General features: G+C 41.9%; 1 long non-coding RNA gene across 1 annotated transcript in view; it reads left to right on the top strand.

Moving 5' to 3' along the window:
• The first annotated feature begins 6891 nt into the window (after positions 1–6891).
• Positions 6892–20535, top strand: part of LOC116589152 — a 52570-nt gene continuing 38926 nt past the window's right edge. The window contains exon 1 of the long non-coding RNA XR_004285213.1: positions 6892–7052. This is a non-coding gene — a long non-coding RNA (uncharacterized LOC116589152). The remainder of the gene's footprint in view (positions 7053–20535) is intronic.

Here is a 20535-nt window from a genome sequence, read left to right as displayed (position 1 = left end):
TTTTCACCACACTTGAATTCCTCTAAACCATGCGAATGTTTGTTTGCTTCATATTTAGATTATAATTAGTTTATTGGTTATAATTATTTTATTGGTTCTTCCTATAGTTTTTAATAGTCATTTTTTGCCCTGTTTTTGTTGAGAATAGAAATATAAGTCACCTCTACTCTATGAATGAGATATTCCAACTTATTAATTGCATCATGAAATTAAATGCACAGTATTTTCATTTTGAAATGATCTTTTTTTTCAGATGAACAGATATTCATGTTGGAACTTGGACCTGATGTTTTCTTTGTCTGCTGCATGGTTACCTCCCAGTAATTCTTTTGTACACTCAAATTAGCTCCCCTTTTCTTCAACTCCGTGATATTTTTGTGTATTCTTCTCCTGTATTGCTAGTTTATTCTCACACAACTTTTACAGTTATGGTGCATGGGTGTTAAACTTTCTAAATCTTTGCATTTCTAAAGATTCAGAATGCAGACTTCTAGACCATCTTATTATCTAAACTACTTTGGGATTTTAACATAACGTGTCTGGTTTTGCTGTGTTTTTTTTTTTTTTTTTCATTTTTAGTCCAGCACTTAATCTGAAGATTGATGATATTACGATATTACAACTTTTAGTTCTTAGATCATTTCTTTCTTTCATTCTCTCCCTCCCTCCCTCTCTCTAATTTTCTCTCTCCCTCCCCCCACCCCCGATTTCTTTCTCTTTTCTTCTCTCTCTCTCTCCCCCCTTCTCCTTCCCTCTCTCTTTTATTTTGGAATTTTTATTAACCAGATGTTGGACCTATTAAATTCATCTTTGAAGTCTCATCAGTTTTCTTAATTTTAATTTCTTTATCTTCCTATTTTCTTCTGCCCTTCTTTGCTTCTTCTTATTTAACAATATTTTTAATACTTTTGTTTTCTGAATTTTTCTTTTTGTCAGAGAATTGTATTCATAATCTAAAATGCAATGTTATCTCCAATCACTATCACAGTAAAATGCAAAAAGGAAACACTTTCTATTTCTCTTATCTTTCTTCTGTCGTTTGTGCTATATATCATTTGTAGCATTTATTCTTATCACTACTTGTTTTTTTGTTGTTGCTTTTCATAAAATCTGTTGATTCTTAATTATCTAGCTATATTTTTGAAGATTACATATTGTTTCAAATATTACATATTGTTACACATTAGGAAACATCAATTTTCTCTGCCATTATTTAACTTTCTGTTTAAACCCATATGAAATTTTATAATCTCAGTTCCTCTCTAGATAATGCATTCCGTGAAAGCAGAAATAGTGTCTAATTCATTTTTTATAATCAATAGCAAACAAATGCATGGGTCATAGTGAAGACTTAATAAATTAAAAACTAAATAAATAAGAATAAAAGCTTTGTAATCTCCCCCACAAACTTCCTAAATGCACTAGAATAAATGCTTTTGGAAATTCGATTGTGCTAAATTACAGATTGACATGAAACCCACCTTTGGTTATTTCTCTTTCTTCTGACTATTGGAAGATAAAGTATAATTTGCTTTAAATTTTAATTAACTGAATCCTTATATTCTTTTTGAAAAATATTCCACCTGCCCTACTAAGAGCCTGCATTTAAAAACAGGAGAGGTCTTGAGTTCTTATATTTTCGTTCCAAAGAGAAAACCATTTGGTGAATTCCTTACGAAGAATGGCATCTAAAAGAATCAATAGACAAATCGGGAAACTCTAGAATACCTGTGATATCATTTTTTTTTTTTAGTCACAAATAGTAAACATAAAATATTTAAATTTTTTTCACCTCATGGGGCACTTGGTTGGCTCAGTCAAATATCTGTCTTCAGTTCATGTCATAATCCCAGGGTCTGTCCTGGGATCAGAGCCCCACACTGGAGTCCCTGCTCCGTGAGGAGTCTGCTTCTCCCTCTGTATCCTTTCCTACTCTCCACCTCAAATAAACAAATGAATAAAATCTTTTTAAAAAAAGTTTTCACCTTATGATTTAATTTTCACGCTTATTTAATGTAAAACTATTTCCAGATACACGAAAATGAATTTGGGGGAAATTCCATGGAAATAATTTCCTTAATTATATAAACAATCTCCCCATCTATCAAGAATTTATAGACATTAAAAGTTGTTCTTAAGGGACACAAAATCTCATGATTCAGAAAATCTAGATAAATTATTTTAACTTTGGCGAGTAAGACACCTTTCTCAACTCTTTTAAAAAGATTTACAATCATAACAATTTAAGTTGAATTTTCAGAAATTCCACTAAGAATATCAAAGCTTATTAAGAGGGAAGAGTTAGAAAGAGGGAGCTAATACTAGTAGACTTGAGAGAATGGAACCTAGAATATTCTTGCTTTAGCCATGAGGCAGTCTACTGTGCTGCGCCAGGTGAGGCTCTCATGAGTGCTGTTTCCTTAGTGATCAGGGCTTGTCCCTTCTACTCACGCTCCTTTTAGGTCACCAGAGTCATCTTTCCTACTTGAAAAACAACCATTTATGTGAAGAGTAGGTCATAAATTAGGTGAAGAACAAAGTATAAACCTTAGTTTTAGACCAATAGTTCTCAAACTCCAACATGCATCAAACTCACCTGGGCTCATTAAAACAAATTGATGCCTTTCCTTCCACCCATCCATCCCCAAATTTCTGATTCAAGAGGTCTGGTGTAGGGCCCAAGAATTTGTATTTCCAGCATGTTCTCTGGTGTTGCTCCTGCTGCTGCTGCTGCTGCTGCTGCTGCTGCTGTTGATAGGGGATTACATTCTGAGAACCAGTGTATTGGAGTCTATCAACATGACAGATTCAGACAACACCTGAGTTTGAAACATTGTCCCCTGAGATCTCTGAATGAGTAATAGATTTCTAGGAGGCCATTGAATAGACAGGTTAGAAATTAGAGGAAAAGGTCAGGTTTGGAGATAAGAATTTGGATGTCAGCATATAAGGAACAACATCAATAAAGCCATGGGGATGGATAAGATTGTTTAGGAAAAATATAGACAGTGAAAATACATTTAAAAGGGAAGGAAAATAACTAATCTTCCCCCCAAATTATTTTCATCATGTCACTTTTTAAACAAAAACTATAATTGCTTCCTATTTTTGGCTCTGTGGTTCTCAAACTCTTTAATACAATATCTAGATTTTAGAGTGATCTTTGTAGATACAATAAATAAAATAAAAGATACAAAAAATAAAATAAAATGCTTATACATTTAATTATAGTATAATATTTGAGATATGTTTGCTACTATAAAATAATCATAGCTAATACCAACTGGTGGCTTCTTCTGTTCAAGTACTATTCCAAAATCTACCTAGCTAGCTAGATGATAGATAGGTAGATACATATATACATACATACATACATACATACATACATAAACACATAGAAAAATATACATTTAATTCCATGAAGTGGGTATTATTATTATTACTGCCATTATTCTCACCATCCTCTTCCCATTTTGTATATGAGAAAACTAAGGCACAGGTACATAAAACAACTTGAAAGTCATATACTGGTGAGAGGTGGAGCTGGGATTCAATTTAATCTTTTTTTAAAAAGATTTTATTTATTTATTTGACAGAGAGAGAGAGATCACAGGTAGGCAGAGAAGCAGGCAGAGAGAGAGGGGGAAGCATGCTCCCTGCTGAGCAGAGAGCCCGATGCAGCCCGAGACCATGACCCGAGCCGAAGGCAGAGGCTTAACCCACTGAGCCACCCAGGTGTCTCAATTCAATTTAATCTTACTCTTTAATTCTAAGGTGTGTTCCCAGTTATTCTACTCAACAGTTGCCATATCTGGATGTAATAAATATATGTAACATACTAGAGCCCCAAGCATAAGGCTTCCTTAAAAACAAAGTACAAAGCTAGCCATCAGACTTCAAATGGGTGAATGGCTCTTTGACTTCAAATGTCTTTTCGAATTAGCCTAGAAAACCATCATCAGCAATCACTGGACATCAAAACACAGGATGGGGTTAAACCAACAAGCTGAAAATGAAACACTACTTAGAAACACCACTTACCATGAAATAATGTTATCTCCTAACTTACGTCTATACACTAACTAAAAATGAAACCACACCATTTTATACTAGTTGTGAAATAGCTTGTCCAGCTGGGGGTTCTCCAGTGTTCCTCAAGATTGTACCAGAGTCAAGCATCCATCTTATCACTGTAGACGCTTCTGCCTAAATTTCAAAGCCCATGTATACTTGGCCACATGGTAACTATGGATTCACCTGTGTCTGCTATTCTCCCAAGATTATCTCCACTCCAGTCAGGAAGGTTCTTTTGTTGGTTTGTTTTTAATTCTGGTTTCTGTTTGTTTGATTAAGTGATCATTTTTCACTGACCATGAACAGAATGGCCTCTTTCCAATGATTGTTGCCCTCAAGGCTGTTCAGAATGGAATCTGTTTCAAAGACCATGTCAGGTCCTACTTTCTCCTACACATCCCCTTAGGGGTCTGATTCCATTTATGTATCTCCAATCCTAAATATCATCATTGTGAATCACTCAAGTTAGATCTTATTGCCTAATTGGTCACTTGTAGGAGTGTTCTTTCCCCAGCAAAATGGGAGGCACTTTGAGGGTCTGGACCAAGGCTCACTTCTTTATACACAAGGGAGTAATTAGCACCAGGCTGAGTGCACACTCTACAGATAACTCTCATCTGTTTAATTTTCCCCAAGTGTATGAAGTTGGGTGCTTATCTGTTCATTTTGCTTCTTTCTGCCTTGTCCAAAATATCAGGACAAAGAAAGCTACTGAAACCCAGTTACTTAAAGAACAGATTAAGTAAGTGGAAAGCTTATTTTATTAATTCTAAAAAAAAAATGCTTAAAGTAATTAATAGGCCAAGTGAAAATTACTATTCTAAATGAAACGAGTTTATAACAAATATCTGGATTCTAAACAATACTTCATACTATTAAAAATGTTTTCAAGAAGGAGAAATCTTCTTCAAAAAATGTATGAGATTAAATAGAATTTTATTCGTCTATTTAAGAGTAACAGAATCTTAGTCATGCTCTGTCACTGAATCTGGATGACTTAAGGGTCACTGGAATTTGGTGCTAATAGAAAAGATGGCGCATATGGTGAACAGAAAATGAAGGCGCCTTATGTTTACCAAATGTTACAAAATACAGAACTGCAGTCCAATTCTTGAAATGCTTCCTTATTATTCACACTGTGTTAGAAAGGGCCACACTAGCTATTCTCAACAATTTCAAAGTGTTGCAATCATGGTGGCTTTGTTGATACTGACCTAGAGGGTCTGAGGCAGTTAATTTGCTTCCAGCTGTTTCTTTATTGTGGTGACTATGATGCTGAAAATACTGCTTAAACTGAATGAATGAAACCAAGATGTTAAATCATTGATATGGGTTGTCAATAAACAACTTTGTCCTCCCATCCCATTCACCTTTTTACATTCTAGCTGTCCTGCAAATCGACTTCTGGGTTATCTCTCATGTTTCTGTTTACTTTTGTGATTCTCTGAGAGGCATAGGAAGCAACAACTGGAACTATTATTCTGGACTGATTTCTGATTAACCACAAATATACAGTTAAATGGAGGCAGTGAGAACAGAGGTAAACAATTTCAAAGGGGACAGGTCAGATACTACTTCCTTAATGAAAGATTTCCTCAGCGTTGCAGTCTGGAACATTCTCTCCTGGATATGAACCCCCACATTGCCTGTCAAGAGTTTCTGGCAACCATTTGGTATTTTAAAATTAATTTTCTATCTACCTATGACTTGTTTCTTCAATAGATATTTCCCTTCAGATATTTAACTTCTTAATGTTCCAAAATGCTTGCCACGTACCCTGCCTTCAGGACAGCACACACACAGTAAATACAGTTGAATAGAAGATCTTAAACAAGGGTTTTGTTTCACCCAACAGACATTCCTATAATTTGGCATATAACTTGAAATTTCTTTAATTAAATCATATGTTAAATACATATGGATGCTCTTATTCACTTTAAGATTTATTTATTCATTTTAGGGAGAGAGAGAGAGCATCAGCACAAGGGGAAGAGAGAGGGGGGGAGAGAGAATCACAAGCAGACTCTGAGCTGAGCACGGAGCCCATCACGGGGCTTGATCTCACGACCTTGAGATCATGACCTGAGCTGAAATCAAGAGTTGGATGCTTAACTGACTGAGCCACCCAGGGGCCCCAGGATGTTCTTATTTAAAGGAATTCATAGAAAGATTGGATCTTAGAGTTGACATTGAAAAGCTATGCCGTGTAGTTCCCAACCCACATTAACGCACCCCTCTGGACTGTACTTGGAAATGGTTACTGAGCCTCTGTTGAAAACATCCAGTGAAAGACAAATAGCTGAAAAATTCCCATCCTCTGTTTGTGACTATTCCATAAAGCAAAGTATCACTTTCCACCTCCCTTTTAGGAAAGAATCCAAGTTTTTCTCACAGGTGCATTCAGATCTACTCTTTCTTGAACACAGACTCCATGGTACCTGCTCCCATGTTTCTCAATCAAATAGATTTTCCTGAAACACTGAGACGCTTCAGAAATCCTCTAAAGGACCAGAGATTTATAGCCTCCAATCAGTCATGTGCGAACCAGCCGGTTCTAAGACAATGTCTGCAACAATGCAGTGAAGTGTTTGCAGCCTCTAGAAATGAAGGAACAATGTCCTCTCTTGGCAAGGGGTCTGGGCTAGCTCCGTGGAGTCACAGGTAGAAAGCAAATTTGGAAAGTTGTGCCGCCAATATGCTTCAGCTGGAGAAAAATCTGTCGTAAGATCCTTATCAGACATCCTTTTATTGTCTCCCTAACAATGGAGAGCGGTTCCACCAGCAGTCATTTCGCATGCCTTTCTGAGCAGAGCAGAGGCTGCCAAAGCACAAGAAGAAGAACACAGGTTCCCCCACTGTCTGAAAGTAGAGTGTTTCTACGAAGGTCTTGAAAACTGAACTGGCAAAAGGCAAAGAAGCAGTTAACGTCTCATGAAAGGGAAAATCCTCTTTGGGTTTCTACTGGTTCGTGAAAACAGGTACTAAAATAGGTCCTTTGTAAACGGCATAGGACCGTTACAAGAGAGGCACAAAGCAAACTTTCCAATAGAGGGGGAAGCCTGTCCAGGGTGTACAGAAGGGGAGGGCACCTGGCCGGAAGGGGATGGGGAGCTACCAGGGTCATGATGAAACTGTAGGGACAATGATGAGGATATTGTTGAGTTTGAGCCCATCCTACTTCCTCTATTCATTTTAAGCCATTTGAAATAAGGTGGATGTTCCATGTGTTAAAAACCGGAAGAGTTGTTGTTGTTGTTGTTGTTTTGGCTAATAATCTGCCTACAGGACTCTTGTTCCAACCATAACTATTTGATGACAACTTGTCAGGAAAGCTAAAAGTGGAAAAACTGAGTCCGGGAGAGAGAAACTCTCAAACCAGGATAAATTTTGGTTTTGATACCTGTATGGTGCTAATGCATCAAGGTCCCCTCTTCTATTTTGTGGGGCTCACAGCTCATTTATAACAAGAAGACCTCAGTGCTTCTTGTGCAATTTGCTGGGGGGTCTGCAGGCAGCACTGACCTGACAGCCAACCTCTGGCCTCTAACCCTAGCAAGGAAGGACCTGCTGAGCCACAATAATACTGCCCCTCGATGGTGTTCCTTCTTGCCAGTATGTCCGTGTAGGCACTGCACGTGGTCCTTCTTGCTCTAGGTCTAGTAAAGCTTGTCGTTTACTCTCGATGATCACGGGAAGAGAAGGAGAGTAGGTTACACATGTTTCTAGTTTCAGGATTTTTTTAAATTTATTTATTTATTTATTTATTTATTTATTTAAGCTGGGGAGGGGCAGAGAGAGGGAGAGAAGCAGACTCCCTGCTGAGCACAGAGCCCTACCCAGGGATTGATCCCGGGACCCTGAGATCATGACCTGAGATGGCATCCAGAGTCAGCTGCTTCACTGACAGAGCCACTCAGATGCCCCTAACTTAAGGATTTTTAATCAACTAGGCAAATAGCAGAATTATTTGTTTCACTGTGTTTCGTCACAGGAAATGTTTCAGTTCTTTCTGAATAATATTTGTTAAACAGAGTAGGGGCTGTACCCTCAAATATAAAGGTTAATAAGTTGGTCTGAGGCCCCCGTGGACTCCTGTTTCCACGAGCCAGCGTTGCTACAGTGTGGCAGGTGCGACAGCAAGTGGGTTTTTACCAGGAGCTGTGGGGGAGGGGTGTGCGGCCAGGTGCAGGGAGGGAGGACTGCACTTAGGGATGACTTCCTGTGCTCATAGCCTTTCTTTCTCCATCCCTGAAGGGACAGGTTTGTTTTGTTTTGTTTTGTTTTGTTTTTAATAGAAGGTTCTTTTTTTTTTAAGATTTTATTTATTTGATACAGAGAGAGAGAGAGAGAGAGAGAGTACAAGCAAGAGGAGCAGCAGGCAGAGGGAAAAACAGTCTTTCCACCAAGCAAGGAGCCTGATATGGGACTCGATCTCAGGACTCTGGGATCATGACTTGAGCCAAAGGCAGTGCTTAACTCACTGAGCCACCCAGATGCCTGAGACAGGGGTAAAGACAAAGCAGACCAAGAGTCCGATAGGAGATACAGGAGATTATTTACTCAGTAAAGCAGTATTTCAGTGCTTGACCCTTACTTTTAGATCAACTGCTCACCAACCTTCTCATCACATCTCTCTTTCCTCTTGGCTTTCTTCCCTCGTAGATTGCTTGTCTGTCTCTTCCCTCCTTGTCTTGTGGCGTGGAGACAACCCCGAACCAAAAATGCCGAGATTAAATAAAATGACAAAAACACAGAGCTCTGTCCAGGTGACTTCTGGAAGTTCTGATTTGCACCTTTGGAGATTTCCTTTGTCTTAGGGTGAATCTTTCTGTCCTTTTCTCACTGGTGAGAGTGTGCAATTGCTTAGAAAGGTACTGGGGATAAGAGATCTGGCTGTAGCCTACAAAGCGAGTCGGACAGAGTCACAGAACTGGGAATATTGGCTGACTCCTCTTAGAGACCTGACTTTCTCTGTCCCAGGCCTTGGCATGTTTGTTGCTAGTTTGTCACAAGGGTGAGAATAAAAATCACCTTGTTTCAAATTCTGATGCTCATGCTGTTGGATCCAATGTCCTAACCACGTTGGAAAGGGTCCCACTAGGACTTGGATGGTAAGTAGTGTTGTCGACTGGTCCTCATCCTTTTTAGGCACAGGAAGAGTGGCTAGAAGAAAGCAGGGCTGCTGCCATGCTTGGATGAGCGGCCAGGGCTATGCAAGCTGCCCTGTGAGTCTTTCCAACAAATGTCCCTGAGGCAGCCATCCTGTGTCCTGCCTGGTTAGTGGGAGTGGAGATAGAGAGCTCGGAAGGGTGTGGATGAGACACTGCAACAGACTGAAGGTTTGTGTCCCCCAGAATTAAGGCAGTGGAAGCCTAATCCCAGTGTGATGGCATCTGGACGTGGAACCTGTGGGAGGCAATCAGATCACAAGAATAGAGCCCTCATTAGGAGTCTCCTAATAAGAAGAGGCCGGCAAGCTCGCTAGCATTCTTCCCATCGCCTTCCGACAAGAAGTCAGCTGTCTGCAACCCAGAAGGAGGCTTCCACCAGATACAGCATGTGCCAACACCTTGATCGTGGACCTCCCCATCTCTAGAACAGTGAGAAGTGAATCCTGTTGTTTATAAGCCACCAGCCCATGCGATTTTGTTAGCACAGCCCTAGCTAAGGGACGGACAGAGAAGTGACCGCATCAATCACAGGCATCAGAGCAGAGATTCATGCAGGACGGATCTCCAGGCTGCCATAGGCTCCAGAAGACACAGCCATGCCTGGCCTCTTTTCTCAGATGCTAGGTGAGCCTGTCCTTCCCACTAGTATATCTGCAGAAAGAAACCCTCATCTCGGCCTTCCCTGACTAGTCTCAGTAACCAGAGGGGAGGTATGCCACTGGCTAAGCAGAAAACATATCCCTAGAACCTCCCATGTTGGCTTGAGGGATACACAGAGGACCCTGGAAGCCGGAAGAAGCTGAATCTGGCAGGATAGACAGACCTAGAAACACACAATTTCTGTGTGATCTGTACCAGGACACCCAACAGCCAAAGCAGCTGTTGATGGAATATGCAATGGTTTATTTGGATTTTGTGGATTCAGCTTACATTACCCAACTGAGCATATGCTCAAGACTTGCCCTGCCTTTTCTCTCTTTCTTTTTCTCTCAGTATTGCATGCTTGCTGAGAGAGAACTTAGTTCTTGGTTTTGGACAGTGATTGACAGGTGACACAAAGCAAAATTAACAGACAGAAGTATGGGGTGAGCCAAACCAGACAATTAAGGAGTTGCGTCAGAGGAGCTGAGGGAAGAAGATGGAACTGTGGGCCCGTGTGCTCGGTCGAACTGACCGAGAGCCACTTCGAGGGCAAAGAGGCTTCCTGGCGATGAGCCCCTGCCACGTGAGTCCCCAAATGCACAAAGTGAGAAAAGGTGTCCTGCTGCTTAACTTTTGTCCTTTCAGTTTAGAAACAAACAAAACAACAACCCCACCTTTGGGCCCTATTCCAAAGTTAGGTGCTAAGTCTTAACCCCTCACGCCTCAGAGGTGAACAGTGATGGCGCCCAGGTGTGATTTCTGTGTCAAGGATTCTTCCAAATGCCTCCTCACACCAACTATCACATTTAGTTCTCCTAAAAGATAATACTGTTTTGTTATCCCCATTTTATAGATGAGGCAAACTGAGGCACAGCTCATTTAGGCCATTTACCCAGTACTTCCCTATAACCAGGGAAGTGTAAGTAAAGACAGGGCAGAGGCACTTCTGGATAGGAGCAATTTCTTTCCTGAGAGGAAAAAAAAAAAATCTAAATTCTTTGTTGGAAGTCCTCTGACAGCTGGCAATAGCCAGTGATTGTTTCCAGCTTGAGTTTGCCCCTTTCAATCATTCCCTCAGGAGCAGAACTTATCTGAAGAAGGAGTAGTTCTGGGATGTGTAGGAACCTGAGAAGCCCTTCTAGTCCCCCAAATACCACTCCGTCTCTGCCAGGGGACAGACCCTGTCTGCACCACTGGAGGAAAATGTGAGAATGACAACTGCATTCATAAAGGCAGTGTGGTCAGGGACTCCTGGGTGGCTCAGTCGGTTAAGCGACACACTCTGGGCTTCGGTTCTGGTCATGATCTCAGGGTTATGGGCTCCAGCGCCCAACGGACTCTTCATTCAGGGGGGAGCCTGTGTCTTCCCTTCTCCCCCGCCCCACCCCTCTACGTGTGCATTCTCTCTTTTTGTTGAAATAAATAGATCTTAAATACACAGCTTTGAAAGAAAGGTAGTGGTCAACCTCAGCCGATTTTCATTCCTCAGGCAAAGATCAGCACTTTTTCTGAGTATGGGGGTTGGTAGGAAGAGTCTAGAAACCTTGAGAAGCTCAAAGAGGCCGCACAGCAGAGCAGACAGCAGGAGGGAGGGGCCGGGAGACAAGCCTCACCCAGACCCAAGGTGCCAAGACCTGACTTGTTCTGACAGGGCGGCCTCAGCAATTGCGGGGCCTCTGCACCCGGCAGTGGCGACCGGGGCGCCCCCAAGTCTGCAAGCCCTGAGTAGCCTCAGAGTCTGGCCATGTGGCACACAGCGGGAGCCTGCACGCGGTGTCGTCCCGGTGCCTGGATGATCGTGAGGCCTCCAGACCACTGCTACTGTTCCATTATCCTCTGCCCCTGGACGGAGACATGTAAATCGTCAGGGCCAAATCACATCTGACAAGCCAAACCATTTTTAAAGGGAGGGGGTTAAGCAAAGCTCTTTCAGTTGCTGGAATGCACACCCTCCACCCATTCCACGAATCCCAGCGAATTCTCCAACCCTCGGAAGGCCCAGGCCTCACAGTGCCTGTCTTGTGGTGAGGTTCCCTGGGTTTTCTTTTTGGGTCGGTCGGGAATGGTCTCATGATCACTCACTCCCTGAAGGTGGAGGCTATTACAGAGGTTCCAATTTCTTGTCTTTGTTTTTAAAATTCCAAAGCCCCACCCCTGCCTTTATTTCTGCAGAACAAGGGTGCACAGTGATGGAAAAGGGAAGTAATTCTAGAGATGAGAGACAGCTTGTTTAAAAACAACCAAAAAAATGAAAAGTCATCAGAAAAAAACAAACAAACCCAAAATCCACTGACATGGGATGTCCTCCACAACCAATCTTCTCTTTTGTGACTACTCAGAACTTGAACAGGAAAGGAGGCAAGATCAAACAGAAAACAGAAAAGCCATCTGCATTTTCTTTCTAGAAGAGGCCTCTTTCTCTGCCCCCTGACTCCTGGGGTCAAAATTCAGAGGCCCGGGGTGAACCCAGGTATTAGATTCTCACTCATTTCTATTTATTTGATAGAGAGAGAGATCACAAGTAGGCAGAGAAGCAGGCAGAGAGAGAGGGGGGAAGCAGACTTCTTGCTGAGCAGAGAGTCTGCTGCGGGGCTCGATCCCAGGACTCTGAGATTGTGACCTGAGTTGAAGGCAGAGGCTTAACCCACTGAGCCACCCAGGCACCCAGATTCTCACTCATTTCTTCACATTGATCAAAACTTCTGTAGTCTCATGGTAATCTACATGACTAACTTGATGCAGTGGTGACCCTCGGACAGAATGGTGATTCTAAAATGAGAATCCTGGGGTGCCTGGTGGCTCAGACAGTTAAGCAGCTGCCTTTGGCTCAGGTCATGATCTCAGGGTCCTAGAATCAAGCCCCACCTCAGGCTCCCTGCTCAGTGCAGAGCCTGCTTCTCTTTCTGCCTGCTCTGCCTGCTGCTCCCCTGCTTGTGCTCTTTCTCTGACAAATAAATAAGTAAAATCTTTTTAAAAATAAAATAAATAAAATGAGAATCCTTTCCTATACGCCTGCAGGCAGGAGCGGAGCAAGGCTGCTGAGTTCCATTGTACATAGAACCAATCTGCTAAGGAAATTATAAATTTACACAAACTGGGGGTACCTGGGGGGCTCAGTCAGTTAAGGCATCTGCCTTTGGCTCATGTCATGATCTCAGGGTCCTGGGATCCAGCCCTACATTGGCTCCCTGCTCAGTGGGGGGCCTGCTTCTCCCTCTCCCTCTACCCTTCCCCACGTCATGTGCGCTCTCTCTCTCTCTCTCTCTCATTTGCTCACACTCTCTCAAGTAAATGGATAGAATCTTAAAAAAAAAAAATCCTTTAAAAAAAAAGTTACACAAACTTCACAACCATAAACCAAGAATAATCTATTATTGGACTTACTGAGCACTCTAATTTCTCTCATATTCTACCAAAGGATGGAACTGTGTGGCTGCACTGCCCATGCCCTATGGTGTAGAGGTACAAGCTGACATTTGGAATTCCATAAATTTTGAGAAGGTGACTTTCAAATCCGTGCCTCATCATTTTTGTTTTGGTTGGAGGCAGTGTTCAATAGCTGTCATTTTTGCTTTTCAGTGACAAATTGCTCTTGGTCTAGCTTCGTTACTGCCAATGTGGTTTGATGTAGTTTATTTCATTGGCCTTATAGTGCATAGTGATACATTTTTGTATCCAATTTATTTTTGGCCTATAATTTCCCAATTCCTAAACTGAGTATGTGTGTTCTGGTTCAAATATGACTCACCCACACCCTGTGCTAAAGTAGATATAATGCTTGGATGGTAAAACCGCCAGGTGGCATGTACCATTAATACATATGCTCTCTGTAAGTAATCTGCAACTTACTAACAAGATAGTAACATTAGGAGGTTAATTTTAAGTTTATGGGACATGGCTTTATAGCTTGAGATCCTGTGGATAAGCTCATAGTTTCTTCATATACAGTAAGTGATTCTCATCTATTGCCAGCAAACAGTTTGCTACAATGTGTTTTATTTTGTTTCTCACCAATTTTATATAACCAATAGAAAGTGGAAATAGATAGAAAGGTTAGGTCATGGGGTTTTCCCTCCCAAATTGGTTTTTTTTTTTTTTTTTTTTGCTTGTTTGTTTTGTTTTTGTTTTTGTTTTTTAGATTTATTTGAGAGAGAAGGGGAGGGAAAGAGCAGAGAGAAGGGACAAAAGGAGAGGGGGAATCTCAAGCAGAGTCCCCACTGAGTGTGGAGCCCAATGCGGGGCTCAATCTCAAGACCCTGAGATCATGATTTGAGCCGAAATCAAGAGTAGGATGTTAAGCTGACTGAGCTGATTGGAGCTTGATCTAAAAAAAAAAAAAGAAAGAAAGAAAGAAAGAAAAAGAAAAGAAAAAAAAAGTTTCAGATCAATTACCTTCAAGTAGTCTAGAAAAAAACATTAAAAAATAAAAATCTTTAAAAATATCTTGTGTCTGATGAAGTTTACCATATACCCAAAGGGCAGGAAACACTAGCTATAATAAATCTGCAGAGTCTGTTCCTTCCCTGTTCTCACCACTGTACCCCCACTTATGGTCTAGAGTGGCACCCTACATCTTTAGCTTGTTGGGACTACTCCAGAAGCACAGTAAAGAAAGAAATCAGACTGTAAGTAGTTTTGTCTCATTACAAAAATGATGTGTGTGCATGTACAAAATTTTGGAAAATACAACAAAACCCAAAGACAAAAATATTAATGGCTCAGTCATTTTACCACCTATTCTTGATATATTGAAATATCTAATCTGACTCCTTATTTTAAACAAACAGAGGTATAAATATAGATTGTTGTTACAGAATTAGAATCATTCTGCACACACTGTTTTCTGAAGCTGTTACATCAAGAACATTTCCCCCAGGTTATTAGATGTTACTTTCTAAAAGTTAGAACGTTTTTGGTTATAAAATAAATGATGGTATATACATATATCATCTTTATTTAAACAATTCTCCTGGGTCCAAGATCTTGTTATAAAAACAATGTCATGTCATCCTGGTAGCTAACTCTATGTTCTTATCTAGGATCTTTCTTCATGATTAATTTCTAGGAGTGAAATCATTAAGCTAAAAGTCATGAATATTCACAAAGCTTTAGAAACATATAGTCAAATGCCCTTCAGAAAGGGAGTCTGTCTTTTTTTGTTCTTTAGAAATATGAGATTCTGGGTGTCAGAAAGCCTCGTTTCCTGCCTTTCCTGGAAAGTCTGTCTCATGGCCAGGCTGGTGGAGAATTGACGGCCTGCTTTGTGAAGGCCACTCTAAGTAGTCCTGCCATGACCTTGAACTGCCTTTATTTCATACCCATTGTTGGGAATTTAGAATGCAGTGGGACGGGTACCGGGCTTGGAGACAGAATGTCTGAGTGCAGGTCCTGAGCCACACACTGAGTGAAAAAATTAAGCAGAGAATCTCATACCTCTGGCTTTGTCTCCTCAATGTAAAAGGAAGGATTTATTTTAGATGATCTCTGTCCTGTCTTACAACTGAAAATTATATAACTCTGTCATGTGTCAGATAAGCCATCAATCTGCCCACCAGCTCCAGTAACTTGGAAGACTGTGAGCTCAGTTTCTGGAAAGGACCAAGTCTGGGTCAGCTGAGATTGTTGGCCACAGATAGGGCACAAGATGGGCTGAAGATAAAAGATATTCCATGTTTTGTGAATGTCCCATGAATTTCATCACCTCCAATTGGTGATATTCACGAATAACAAGACTTGGATTCTCAGAAAACAACTATATTACCCCTAAGGGATTCCTCTGTCACCAGCACTCTGAAAGCTACCGAGTGTACACACGACATTTCATGCCCCGCTTCAGGATCATGTCCTGATGCCGAGTTGAGAAGTCAGATCCCGTTCAGGGCAGTGAATTGTCCCAAGTCAACAGCCAACTTACTCACCCTAAATAGGAACATCGTGTTCTTTAGTTTTTCAACTGGAAAACAGCCCAGAAATGATATGGTCTCTTAGCCAGATTAAAGGAGCAATTTAAAGGAGGTGCATATGAGCTGAGATCAGTTTTTGTTCTTTGCTGTGAATGCTAATTTATGACTGTCACCTAATACCCGGTTTCTCGGGGCCCGGGTGAGGGCAGGGAGGCAGCTTCTAGAAGGTGGATCTCTGTGTCGGTTTATCAGTCATCACACGGCTTTTTCTGCACTTAGGCTTCCTAAATTAAGAAGGAAAACCATTTAATTCTCTTTTAACTATGAGAACTATAATTTTTTGAAAGCTTACTATGTGCTGGGGACTGGACTAACCTTTACATACATTAGCTAATAGAGTAAAAACAACTCAACAACCCTGTGTGCAAGGTACAATTATCCTCATTTTTTAAAAAATATCTTATTTATTCATTTGATAGACAGAGATTATAAGTAGTAAGAGAGGCAGGCAGAGAGAGAGGAGGAAGCAGGCTCCCTGCTGAGCAGAGAGCCCAATGCGGGGCTCCATCCCAGGACCCTGAGACCATGACCTGAGCTGAAGGCAGAGGCTTTAACCACTGAGCCACCCAGGTGCCCCATTATTCTCATTTTTAAAAGATAAGGCAACCAGACAGAAACAGGCTAAATTATTTCCCCAGAGTCACACTCCTCTGGAATGGTGGGATTGGGACCTGGGTGCAGGTCTAACTTTAAAGCCAATAACAAAGACTACAAAGATCCAAACTAACTAAGGAATCTTATGAGATGAAAAAAGCGTACGTTCTGAGGCAGAGAGAGAGAGGGAGCAAGAGAATCACAAGCAGACTCCTCGCTGAGCTCAGGGCCCGAGACTGGGCTCGGTCTCATGAGCTGAAACCAAGAGTCAAATACGCTTCACCGACCAAGCCACTCAGGGGCCCCTACTTCATTTTAATTTTAACGCTATTTCTAACGTGATGAGCTGATTTCATGGCCGACTAATGGGACCTGCAGCTCCACACGGTACACTGTACCCCAAGGATTTGATTGACAGCTTCCTCACTTCCACTGTCTTCCCCCGTCCTTCCCTCTCTGATGCTCACCAAGAGAAGAAGCCACTGCTGCACATGAAATAAATATTTTAATTTCTCAAAACGTTCCTTCGTTTCCTACTCCAAGGGAAGTCTGCCCTCTAATGATGCAAAAGCACCATTGATTCCAGAGATTTCTCTCCTAATAAATAGACAGAAAAGGAGATTCTGAATGTATGAGGGTAGAAAAGAACCTTAGAGTTAACTGAATTTCAATTTTTTAGAAGAAAAGGGAAACTGAGGCTCAGAGAGGCAGCGGCCCCCACGGTCTCATATGGAGTGTCTGCTCGTAAGAGAGAGGCAACGTCTGCCTCTCAGCGCGGACCAGCAGGCAGGGCTGCCTCTGGGACTCTGAGGACTGTCTCTGAAAGACAAGTACAGGGAGCTGTCTTCCCAGGCCCCTGCTTGGTGATGGAAAACAAAATCAAATCTGTATTGTAAGGAAGACCCTTTAATTTGGTTTTCAGGGAACAAAGCAGGAAGATGAATGTAGCCTTGATTCTGAATATTTTGACCAAATGACATCAGAAGTTTCTTTTAAGGGATTATTCTCCAAGGAATAAGCTTGATAAATTGCAGGGAAAACAAGGGAGCACTTTACCTTTAGTGAGGAAGAGCCAAAGGAGAGGCAGCCTGGAACGTCTTCGTCCTTCTGCGATGTGCTGCTAAAGCAAGCTGCCCCTCCTGCCTGGTCCTTTCTATTGCCTCAGACTGTGTTACAATCGTAGTCCTTAAATAATTACATCACAGCGTGATGGAAACAAGGACGTCCGCCTTATTAACCATTATATCCCAAGTGCTTGTGTAGGTATTTCTGGTGAATAAATGAATGAATGGGGATTTGAGCGTGGTTATGTTGTACTAGGAGTACTCAGAAAAGAATTTTTGTCTGCTGATGTCCTAACCATTTTTCAAGATCTTTTGTATAAATTCATCCTTAACTTACCCAGAAAGAATCAGCACTTGTTCTTCCGGTATCCCTACCTACTTCGTGTATAACTTGCTAGCAGTCACCAGAGTATCTGGGCATTTTTTACTTGTCTATGTTCCACCATTTACCATCACAAAGAGTAAATACACATATACGTCACTGCTAAGACCAGATGCGGAATCAGAAGGCATTTTACAAGAGCTACCATTCAGAATCCAGCCCAATCTTCAATTTATTAATATTTAACCTAAATATTAATATTTAGGTTAAATTTAATTTAGCCTAATTTTTTTCAGTGTTCCAAAATTCATTGTTTATGCACCACACCCAGTGCTCCACGCAATACGAGCCTCCATAATACCCACCACCAGCTTTCCCCATCTCCCCACCCTCCACCCCCCAAACCCTCAGTTTGTTTCTCAGAGTCCATAGTCTCTCATGGTTCGTCTCCCCCTCCGATTTCCCCCAACTCCCTTTTCTCCATCTCCCCATGTCCTCCGTGTTATTCCTTATGCTGCACAAGTAAGTGAAACCATATAATTGACTCTCTCTGCTTGACTTATTTCATTCAGCATAATCCCAATCTCTAATTTATTAACCCTATTTTTCTCCAGGGTCACCTATTGCCTAGGTAAGGATGAGGAGACAACAAACAAGGAGAAGAACTTTTATGAATGTGTGTATACACGTGTGTGTGTGCAATGGGAGTACCATTTAGACGGCGCCTGACCTACACCCCGGAGCCATTAAAAAAAAATCTCCCCTGAGATCCACTTAGCTGATTTATGATTGGAACCACACTCTCGAAACAGAGTCTATCAGCTGCCAGCAGGTATGGGGGCATGAAGGTATGTCCTAACTATCTGGGAGGAAGGCCATTTATCACCCGAGTCCCTGCAAAACCAATTGAACTGAGAAACGCTCCATTGTGTCGCACCCGTGGTTAAATCTTACCTTCCTCGGTCCTCGTACAGCAGGAATTTATCTGCCCCCTCCCTGATAGAGCCTTAGAAAAGCAAAAGGAATTTGGTATTATCAATGTGCTGGTTTATCAGATATGAATTCATTTGTTTTTCCCAAAATGACTTATCAGCATGAACAGAGCTGGCTGGCCCAAGCTTGAATTGTGCTCCAAATACCCTTTCTGAGTTCCCCCGAACTCAAGAATGTTTTATCACCCGGTTGTTTCCCCTGTTTGTTTGTGTTTTTTTAACTTCTTACCTATTGAGATGCATTTCTGGGTCAGGATCCCTGTAAAGACCCCGGGGAATTAGAGCTGCCGAGGGAAATGCCCAGCTTGGGCTGTCTGGTGGCCCCGTGTCAGTTAGGATTTCTGCTCCCATCGGAAAACACTGGACAGCTGGAAGTGAGATGAATTGCCTGAAGATGGCTCCCAGGGCTGAGCGTCTGGGGCTCCTCTTTGTTCAGTCCCTTTGTGTGGTGATTTCTATTCCTGGGTGGGCACAATGGAAAATGTTCAGCAAGGAAGGCAGGCAGGGCCCCGGGCCTAGCAATCCTGGATGCTAAGCCAACACCCCAGGAGAAAGAGAAAGGCTTCCTTCAGCCTCATCCTGTCAACCTGCCTCATTGTGCCTCCCTGGGGTCCCACATGTCCCACAGTGTCTTCATATGGGGCAGCCTAGCAGGGCCTCATTCTTCCCAGACTCTTGGATGCCGACATCATCTTGTTCATGTTTTTAAGACATGCTCTCATCTTGCACCTTTCTGGGCCAGACTCCCTCCGTAGAAGGCTTCACAGCTATCTCCTTCCCCCAGATGGATATGGGGAGGCTTAATTCAGAAAGCCCTGACTTTCTTTTTTTTTTTTTTTTTTTCCAATCCCTTGAACAGAAAGCAAGCCATAGTCATTTCTTTTCTTTTTTTTTTTTTTTTAAATATTTTATTTATTTATTTGACAGGCAGAGATCACAAGTAGGCAAAGAGGCAGGCAGAAAGGGTGGGGGGGGGGGAGCAAGCTCCCTGCTGAGCAGAAAGCCCAATGCAGGGCTCGATTCCAGGACCCTGGGATCATGACCTGAGCTGAAGGCAGAGGCTTTAACCCATTGAGCCACCCAGGCGCCCCTGCCACAGCCATTTCAATAAAGGTGCCTCCGAGTGTTCAGAAATCTCTCCAAAGGTGAAATAAGTGATAAAGGATGTCAATTTAAGTTTCTTACCAGAAATATTTAATGATTTGGGGCAAAATCAAGTTATTTGTGTTTGCAGTTCTTGCTGCAGGTTTATTGTCATAATTCCACATTTCTTTAGGGATTCTGTGACTTACATCCACACATACAGGACACATCTCCCGTGAGGAGGACCTGAAATTGAAACTGAGAGAGACTGTCAGCATTTTCTAGTAACCTACAGAAACCCTTTCTTTTCAGCATGGCGCCGTGTGGGGTTAGAGCAGTCATGTTGATAAGGACCACAGACTTATAAGGATGCCTCTGAGTCCAAGGCTAGACTCATATACCTACGTAAGTTTATTCAGCTTTTCTTATGAAAACTTCCCAAGGAAGTGACTCCACAAACCTCCTTAATGAGATCTTACAGCCGTTTAGTGTCTCAGAATGGCAGTTTGGCGAGAAAAATCAAAGTCAAGTTCAAAACTAGCAAATCTGTCAGCTGTACCAGCGGGTACTCCTGGATTCATGCAAGTGTGAGTCAGGTGTCAGGAGTTCAGGTAGCCAAGGTAATAGATT

This window comes from Mustela erminea, chromosome 4 (genome assembly GCF_009829155.1).
Source record: "Mustela erminea isolate mMusErm1 chromosome 4, mMusErm1.Pri, whole genome shotgun sequence".
NCBI lineage: Eukaryota > Metazoa > Chordata > Mammalia > Carnivora > Mustelidae > Mustela > Mustela erminea.
The sequence above is the reverse complement of the archived record's forward strand: the minus strand, read 5'-3'. Positions and strand labels throughout refer to the sequence as shown.